Below are 10,571 nucleotides of genomic sequence, written 5' to 3' on the forward strand. Positions count from 1 at the left end.
AAGAAAATTATAGGTAATGCTCAATAATGAATATGGATTTAAAAATTTTAAATAAAATATCAGCAAACTGGATTTAGCAACATATAAAAAAGATACTACATTATGACTAAGTTTAATTTATTCAGGTAATGCAACATTTGTGCAACGTTTGAAAATCAATTGATATAATTCAAAGCATTAACAGATTAAAGAAGACCATATAACCAGGTCAAGTTATTCAGTTCCTTGGTTAAAATTCCACACTCATTCATGACTTAAAAAACCTTGTTAGCAAACTAAAAGTAGTAGGAAACTTCTTGGTCTAACAAAAATAAACCTACAACAAATATCATATTATTAAAATATATATCATGGGGCACCTGGGGGCTTAGTTGATTAAGCATCTGTCTTTGGTCAGGTCATGATCTTGGGGTCCTGGGATGGAACCCCACATCAGGCTCCCTGCTCAGTAGAGAATCTGCTTCTCCCTCTCCCTCTCTACCTCTATGATCTCTCTCACTCTCACTCTCTCTCAAATAAATAAATAAATAAATAAATAAATAAATAAATAAATATTGTAAAAAATACATAAATAATGAAGGATTCTTCTTAAGATGTATTATAAGACACAGGTTATCTATTACTACTTCCATTAATCATTGTTCTGGAGTCTCAGGCCAACACAGTAAGACAAGGAAATAAATAAATGTATAAGTAGTGTAAAGAAGTAAATAAAATTGTCATAATTCATAAATGACATGCTTTTCTTTGTAGAAAATCCAAAATAATCTGGAGACAATATGTTAAAGAGCACTTAGCTCGTCTGTTGCAGAAATGTAATTACACAAATTATTACACTTTTATTTAGCTACAAGAACCAGTAAAAATAACATTTATAGATACTTCAAAAATATAAATACCTCAGAAAAGCTAGTAAAGGACACACAACACCTTCACTGAAAAAAATTATAAACCTTTAATGAACTAAAGTTACCCAAATAAAAGAAGAGATAGACCATGTTCATGGATGGGAAGACAATATAATAAAGATGTCAGTTGTCTCCCAAATAGAAATATTTATTCAATGTAATTCTAATCAAAATCCAATAAATAAAAAAATCCAATAAATATTTTTCTATCCTAAAAGCTAATTCTAAAATGTTTAGGGAAGGGTCAAGAACAGCCAAGACACTCTTGTAGAAAAACTTCAAGATGGGGAGACATACCTACAAGATATGAAGAGTCTTTATACAGCTCCAGTAATAAAGGATAGTGTGCCATTGTTGGAGATGTAGACAAACAATCTAGATGAATAGAATGAAAGCCCAGAAAAAGACTCACATAAATATTGAAACTTGCTATATAATAGTGTTGGCATAGCAGATCAGTAGAAAAGGATAAATTCTTTAGTAAACAGGGCTGGGATTATTGGTTATGTATAATGAAGAAAAAGAAAATTATACCCATACGTCACATTATACATAAAATTTAATATCAAGTTGGGACTCCAAATGTCAAAGACAACTCTATAAAAGTTCTAAAAGACAATATAGATGAGTGCCTTTACACGACACTTTATGAGACAGGGCCTTTATATCTGCTGGTCCTTCTGTCCAGAAAAGTCTGTCTTGCCTTCTGCCTGCTTCACAGCAGCTCACCCTTAAAATTCTAGCTCATATGTTACTTTTTCTTAAAAAAGACTTCATAAGATGTGGTTTATGTATACAATGGAATATTACTCAGCCATTAGAAATGACAAATACCCACCATTTGCTTCAACATGGATGGAACTGGAGGGTATTATGCTGAGTGAGGTAAGTCAATCGGAGAAGGACAAACAGTGTATGTTCTCATTCATTTGGGGAATATAAATAATAGTGAAAGGGAATATAAAGGAAAGGAAAAGAAATGTGTGGGAAATATCAGGAAGGGAGACAGAACATAAAGACTCCTAACTCTGGGAAACGAACTAGGGGTGGTGAAAGGGGAGGAGGGTGGGGGGTGGGGGGGAATGGGTGACGGGCACTGAGGCGGACACTTGACGGGATGAGCACTGGGTGTTTTTCTGTATGTTGGTAAATTGAACACCAATAAAAATTAATTTATAAAAAAAAAGCTTTCATAATTACCCAGGCTTAATCAGATTCCTTGGGCATAAATACTCAAAGGTCATTCTATTATTTTTTCTTTCTTTAAAAATTTGCCTTTGAGTTATGATTTATATAAAATAAAGTGAATAAATCTTAAGTATAAAGCCTGATGGATTTTTACATGGGTGAATATTTGTGTAACTATTACCTAGATCAAGACATGGAACAATGTTTCTTCCAAGCTTAAGCAGGTGGCTTCCTCCTATTGTTAAATAAAAGGGCAATAAGGGCTGGATGGAGGTGTTGGCTAACAGATAATGAAAAACATGAACAATTCATTGAGGCTGAAGTCAGTGCAACCTCCATGTAGGGCCTTTTAAAGAAAGCCCATTTATTCTACTCAAAGCAACCTCTAATTCATACTTAAGTCACTTGCTGAACTCTATTCTCTCTGTGTGTGTCTATTTTGTGTGTGTGTGTGTGTGTGTGTGTGTGTGTGTGTATTTTTAATATGGGTTTCATTCTGATTTCAATATTGTAAACTTTTAATATACTCTTATATTACTGAAAGTACCCCCTCCACATACTCATCATTCTCACGTTTTCAACGTTTTTCAATGTTTTAAAAAAGATTTCATTTATTTATTTGAAAGAGAGAGAAAGAGAAAAAAAACATGAGTAGGAGAGGGACAGAGGTAGAGGAGGAGGAAGAGAATCTCAAGGAGACTCTGCACCAAGCCTGGAGCTGATGTGGAGCTGGAACTCACAACCCTGAAATCACAACCTGAGCTGAAACCAAGAGTTGGATGCTTAACCGACTAAGTCACCCAGGTGCCTCTATCATTTTTCTTTTGAGAAATTTTTGACTGTTTTCACCATTATTTTTCCTTCTAGATAACTTTCAGAATAATTTTATCAAGTAGCCATAAAAAACATAAAGCATTTTATTTTATTTTTTTTTGTTTTTTTTTTCATAAAGCATTTTCGAAACATACCATTACTTCACTTCAAGTCTTTCATTTATGTCTTTGGTGGCATAAACTGCTATGTGAACCTAAAATCCTTCATGCTTCAACCAGTTGACCTGGTTGGAATGGAAGTAGAAACAACCCCATGGCAACTTTGGATTAAAGATGGAGGCAACGCAATATGGAATAACCAGGCTCCCTGAATCCTATTTGGAAGAAAGCTGCCCTGATCTAAAACACCCATTTTGACTTTATGTGAAGAAGGAATACATTTTCATTGGGTTAAGCTACTGAAATTGGGAACTGTGTATTATAACAACTAGCAGTTCTCAGTAATGCATCCTTTATGTGGTTCTCCCCATCTCTCCACAGGAACTATACTATTTGAATTATGCACTAATATAACAATATTTAGAAAAAGTAGAAATTAGGAAAAGTACACTACAATCATTGTAGTACCGGTATTTAATGATAACCATTGTTAACATTTTGATTTCAACCTTTTCAGTTGTCTTGTCGGTTGATCACTCTATCTCTGGGCTTTGCCACATTGTGATTAAAAAATCAGTTACATTTCTTAATTTTCTACTTGCCTATACAGTAGAGTTGTCAGATTTAGCAAATAAAAATGCAAGATCTCTAGTTAAATTTGAATTGCAAATAAACAATGAAAAATTGCTTATTATAAGTATTTCCCATGCAATATTTGAGAAGTACTTACATTTAAAAACGACTGTTTGTCTGAAATTCATATTTAACTGGGTTTCCTGAATTTTATTTGGCACTTCTACCATGCAAGGACTTAATACACTCAAAGTGTGCCCCATTTTTTTCTGTTTCATGTGTCAAGGTACAGCTCCAGCTTTCTCTGACATCTAGCTGCCCCATGCTATCTAGCTATCTCCCTGACTGATGGTCCTCATTAAAAAAAAAACCTAGCTAAAACTATATATACAGCTTGTTGGAGAATAATAAACAACAAATACAATAGTGCTACAAGCTTAGACTCATCTCAGAATCCTTATTGTGGACCTCTTTCCCAATTTCCTTACTTGCCTCCACATGGTAGGACCAATTCATGCCCATTATTGGGAAAACTTTGAGCATCTCTGTGCCCTAAGTCCAGACCCAACTTCCTTAAGGCCCTAATGAACCCTTCTGTCCTTGGCATCATGCTAAGTACTTTATATATATTATCTTATTTAAGTGGCTAGAGAGACCAGCCATCCTGGTTTGCTGACGACTATCCCAGTTTTAGTACTGCAAATTCTGGTCCCAGGAGACCCCCTCCCTGGGGAAAAAAGGCCTGATTTTCAGTGATGGATGTTGAAGGTTGGAAGAAAAGTACAAACATCACAGAGTGGCCCAAAGAATAGAGGCTGAAAGCAACATTATTGCTTTTTAGTGGTCAAATGGATGCAGCATAGGAGATCCATCTTTTGTAGCTACTGCTAATTTCCCCTTGTCCACCAATATTGACAACCATGAATTGCGCTCCACAGTAATGGATCACCCATTGTTGCATCACTCCCAGGGATGCAGCTGAAGTGTGCATCTTAAGTGCATTGTGGTCATAACTGTTAATAGTTAATATTTTATACCTGACTGCCCTTGGATTGTTTTGCTTTTTATCAAGGTAGCACTCGTTTATTTTTTCACATTCTTAACATGTGACTATGTTTTCTAAGAGTTCAAGTGATGAGAATGATAACAATGTCAATGCTAGCATGACCCAAACTTCACTGAATAGGGCAAAATGTGTTATTTAAATAATAAATGGAAAGACATACAACCGGATTAGGAAAATATGCACCCAGAACAGAACATACTGTACAGTATTTGGAATTGAGCATGGTGGAGCTGGGAAGTAAAAGCATATATACAAACGGAACCTCACAAATCTGGGATGAGACAGGCAAGTACTTCTAAATCAATAAAAAGTTTTTCATCTCCCCAAAAGACACTAACGCTAACTTGAAAAGTATAGCTGCTAAATTATTCTGAGTATACCACAGGGAAAAAACAAATACATTATCATTATAGTTCCTGTGATTGCTCCGCGAAATTTAGTGAAGTTACATTTCCTGATTCAAAGTTGCGCCTGCAAAGTCCTACGGGCAAACAAAAGTTTGATAACAGACGTGTTGGCTCCTTAAAGTATAGAGCCAATCCTGTCAGTTTTTAGAAATGATCCTGCAAGGAGGAACTATCAGATGGTGCTTCAAATCACTGAAATTTAAAAATGCCCCCTTCAAGTCTTAGGTACTTTGATTTCAAAACTAGTTTCAAATTGTCTTCTTGATTTCTACTAAGATTTAAATGGAAGCACAGAAAATATAAGACAAAAGATTGTTAATATCTTACTCAAATACAAACTAGACTCGGCTCATCCAGCTACATATTCAGCAGACAGTGCAAATTTAAGGTTTGACAAGTTCCATTCAGTTCATAAATATCTTACCAAAGAAAACGAATATGTTGTAGCTTCTAAGTAGCCTGCACATTTTGTATATAACGCTGCTAACAAGAGGTGACTTGCTTACCTGTGAAATTGAGGCTTTCATAATGATAAATTTTAGTCATTTTCAGTGTTCTCAAAATGTACAAAAGCATTTAATGAAAGTTTTGATTTTACGGAATGGAAGGAGATAGCCTTGTTATACATGTGCCTACAAGATAGCTGTCATTGCTGCCTTCCATATAAAAGAGGTTAAAATGTAGGCCTACCATAAAAATAAACTTTTCAGAGTGTGGGATAAGAAGAATATCCTTCTGTAACTTGGAAATACGTTGAAGAATGAAAAGGATTACAATAAAGTAGAAATGTATATGCGTTTCTCTAAAATTGACGATCTCTGAAGAGGCTAGAAGAGGCATAGAAAAGGATGAACTGATTGCACTTGAGTTTGATGGGATTTGTAAGTTGTAATAAAAACTCATATAGTGAGAAATGACTCATTTTTTAGAGATAAAGACTGCTCCAGAACTCCAAAGGGGAAAAAAAAACCCGCTGCCAGAAAAAGACACCAAGTTAACCTGGACTTCTTAATTTCTTTACTACATTGTAACTTACTTGGACTCCAACTTCAGTTTCATAAATCTCAATTACCTCTGTGCTTTAAAACTATTTTTCCTGAGAAAGGTTGAAATTATGATGGCATTTAATGTGTTTTAGAATACTTTTAAAATATGGGTTTTTAAGACCTGGATGGTCTATATCAATAGATACAACGGACCTAATTAATTGACAAAGGGCTAATCTGTCAAAATGACCCCATGGAAACAAGTGTATAGACATTTTTTGGAGAGCCGGAAACTAACTTCTACAAATCAAAAAATCTACTGGTTGGAAGTAAAATCCTCAGTGTTCCATGTCTACATGCTTTTATTAAGATGATATTTAGCTTGATGTCATCACATTGGACTGATACTTAGACTGAGTCATGTGGGCCTGATAAAAGCAAAACTGCAAGTCAACTGAATTTTATGTTTAACTGCTCAGTTTTACTATTACATTAAAAAAAAGAAGTGTGTTCTAAAGGTTGTGTGTTCTAAAAGAACTATTATTGGAAAAGGAACACATACTAAAAATATGGGACATAAGGATAAAGGTCATTATTATTTTAATTAAATACAGGTAATACCTGTCTAATTAGTCTTATTGGTTTACATGCTTCTTCTTTTTTTTTTAAATTAAATTTACTTGTTCATTTGAGAGAGAGAGAGCATGAACAGGTAAGGGGGAACGGGCAGAGGGAGGAGGGAGAAACAAATTCCCTGCTGAGCAGGGAACTGGACATGGTTCTCTGTCCCAAGACCTTGGGATCATGACCTGAGCCAAAGGCAGACACTTAACAGGCTAAGCCATCCCGGCGCTCCAGTTTACACACTTCTTTTAAAAAGTCTTACATTTGGGATCCCTGGGTGGCGCAGCGGTTTGGCGCCTGCCTTTGACCCAGGGCGTGATCCTGGAGACCTGGGATCGAATCCCACGTCAGGCTCCCGGTGCATGGAGCCTGCTTCTCCCTCTGCCTGTGTCTCTGCCTCTCTCTCTCTCTGTGACTATCATAAATAAATAAAAATTAAAAAAAAAAAAAAAGTCTTACATTTATATGTCTTAGAATACACAATAAACTAAGGCATCTATGGGCAACTGATTTTCAACAAGGGTGCCAAGACTGTTCAGTTGGGGGGGAAGAGTAGTCTTTTGAATAAATGCTGCTGGGACAGCTTATTATTGTTCTAATCAACATAATTATGTTAATAGCAATAACATGCCATTGCTTAAAAGTATTTGAAAGTGAATAATACAGAATGATGTCTAATTAAAAATAAACACCTATTTTCCATATTTTTGTTAAAGCAATAAAATATAATTATGTTAATTATAATTATATATTGTGTATAATAAATGTATTCTATGCATTTATAATATAACGTATATTATATACGAAATCTAGAATGTCTGGGTGCTCCAGGTTGGAACTTTAAAAAGTTTGTGAGTTAACCCAGTTAATCCCCATCTTAAGTCTACAAGATAATATGGTTTTCTCCACCAACTTATGGATGAGAAAACAGAGGCTCAGAGACATAAATTAACTTGCCTAAAATGACAACATAATAAATGGAGGATTTTTTTCCTCTCTCCCATTAAGGTTCATCTACTTAGCTCTCTCCTTTTTAGGGGTTGATTGCACATGGAAATGCCCATTCTCCTTAATTAATACAGGGTTCAGGACTTACTAGTCCACAGTAATGAGTGTGCATGCACACGTGTGCATGTGTGTGTGTGTGTGTGTGTGTGTGTGTGTGTGTGTGGTTTGGCCAGCAGTATACTCTAAAATGAGGAACCCAGGTTTCTGTTTTCTCTGGAAAACTCGGATGGTCTGGAGACCCTGAGCCCGCATACCTCCGCAGTAGCTGTTGCTGACCGGTAGCTGGCTGTTCAGGCGGGACATTCATCTCCAGTTTGCCCAGTTTCCCCTCTCCCTTTGGCTTGTGTCCATCCAGCTTTATTCAAGGACATTACACTCACTTCAAAGTGGCAGCAGATGATAACGATAAAGAGTCTGGCTCTGCAGCCAGACGGGGGTTCAAATCCCATCTCTGCTATTTTATAGGCTTTTTAACTTTGGACAAGTTACTTAACCTATCTGTGTATGGGTTTCTTCAGTAAAAATAGCGTAATAAAATTATGCTAATATTAGCATCTTCTCCATAGGGTTTTTTGAGGATTTGAAGTGATAATTCAAGTAAAACCCTTAGGACACTCTTTGGCATGCTTTGGCGTGTTTCCTATTACTGTTATTACTGCCTGTCACCTGGTAACCACCTCAGTGTGCATCCCCTGCTGTAAAGGAAACCTCTTCCCTCTGCAGTCAGAGGTACAGCCCCAGCCACACAATGAGAACAGATCACAATAGTCCAGCAGCTATGCTTTCTGGGTTAGTCCATCCTAAGTAATTCCACACACATGGACATCACTCATCCGGCGCACACTGAGGTAAACCAGAGCCAAATTACTTATTTTTTTAAATTTAAATTCAATTTAATAGTCCCTATTCTAAAGGGAAGATCCTGCCTCATGTCCTTCCTTCTGTTTTCAGCTTCCCAGCTCTAGATACCCTCCACATGATTAACCAAAAAGGAACAAGCAACAGTTGGCAAGGTAGTGCTCACTAAATTCACACAGGCAAGCAACAGCATTTCTTCCACCTTCACCTTGAACCCCTCCCCAAGGAAGTTAGAGTCTCAGAGACAGCTCTGATGCAAACACACTCAAGAGGGCCTATTACCAAAAACAATACCGGCCACTCCATCTAATCATCTGAATCATGTTAAGGGTGATGCCCCTTAAATCCACCCCCCCAAGATATGAAACCAACTCTCTACCTCTTTGAGGACTGATAAAATGCTGGCAGTTTATAAAAGATTCCTAAAGAATCTTAAAGATCTGGCTTTAACTGGTTATATGTAGATATTAATTTAGATTATAAATATAATTTTAACAAAATACATCTACTCTACATATTTAACCCTTAAAATCTGTTCTTTCACTTAGCACTATATTACTAATATATTTGGTGTCACTGCATTTACTCTTACAATGTTATTTTTATTGGTTTTATGGTATCCAGCTGTGAGAATGTAATCAATTCTCTAGTCTCAGACATCTGGACTATTCCCTGATTTTCGCTAAGACAACAATGAGGTGATAAACACCCTCATGAATAAAATTTGGACAGCAACTTCATTTGTTTAACCTGGGAATTTTTACTATGTTCCTCTAAGTAATGCTCACCTGTGAAAATCTGCTTGTAAGGAGTAACAAAATGTTAAAACATCCTAATTTGTACATTCCATCTACTTCCTGTTAGACCCTAACAGACAGAGAAGCTATTAGTTATCTACATCTACTATGTGTTCTGTACTTTCATTTTTTACTTAAATCGCCCAACAGCCTTTTGCAATGGGCATTATTATCTTCATTTAAGAAATGAGGCTCAAAGGAGTAATGTCCAAGGCCTCAGCTAGTTAATAGCAGAAAATTTGAATTCTTGTTGGTCTGACTTAAAAGTTCAGGGACTTTCCTTAACACCATATTCCTGAAAAGATTTCATAATTCAATTTTTGTATAGACCCAACAATATTTTAGATGCTGTGAGGAAGATGACCATTTAAGACTGTCAGTGAATGAATTTGCAAAATGAATAACCACTCACTAAAAACTGATAGAAACTGAATGTTTTGTTACAAAGTAGCTGAAGTCAAGAGGTATTTCTAATTTCCTTTGATCCTAAATACATATTACTTTGTACCATCTGCTCTGGGATGGATGCATGCTCAAGTTAAATCCCATGTTGTTCCTTAGCGCCCACCAAAGCTCTCTGAGAGGTCTCTATTTGCGAGTCTGACTCCCTGTTCTTATACTCCCTGTTAACCTAGGTTAACTTTTCTCTGTTAGTTGTTGTAAAAAACATACATACTAATACCAACATACTTTAGGCTTAACAAAAAACACATTTAAAGAGTATGCCACGTTAATTGTACTTCAGGATTGTGGAATCTAAATTCTGGATGATTCCTTTCTGCCCACTCCTTCATCTTAATCTGTCCATCTTCTGGAAATTGAAGAAAGAAAAATACATCTTATTCACCCAACTGGTCAACTCCCGACACTGAATTTGTTGATTTGTAGTTTAGCAGTTACTACAACATTGACACTGCCTTCCAGAAGAGTTGAGCCTCTCATGCATTGGTCATCCTTGGCACGTATCAGTTAGGATAGGTTCATCTGCAAGAAAGAGTACCTTAAATTATAAGAAATTTTCTTGTTTCTTAAAAAAGATTCCCTAGGTGGACAGTTCTACGTAACTCAAAAATGTCATTAAAGATCCAGTTCCTTTTCACACTTCAGCAACAGCATCCTGAGCCTGGTGGCTTTTTACCCTCATGCTGTCAGCTCAGTGTCACCAGGTGGCTAGGCTACCACAGCTCTAGGCATTAGGTCTTCATACTACATTCAAAGATGAGA

Source organism: Vulpes lagopus, chromosome 6, assembly GCF_018345385.1.
Source record: "Vulpes lagopus strain Blue_001 chromosome 6, ASM1834538v1, whole genome shotgun sequence".
NCBI lineage: Eukaryota > Metazoa > Chordata > Mammalia > Carnivora > Canidae > Vulpes > Vulpes lagopus.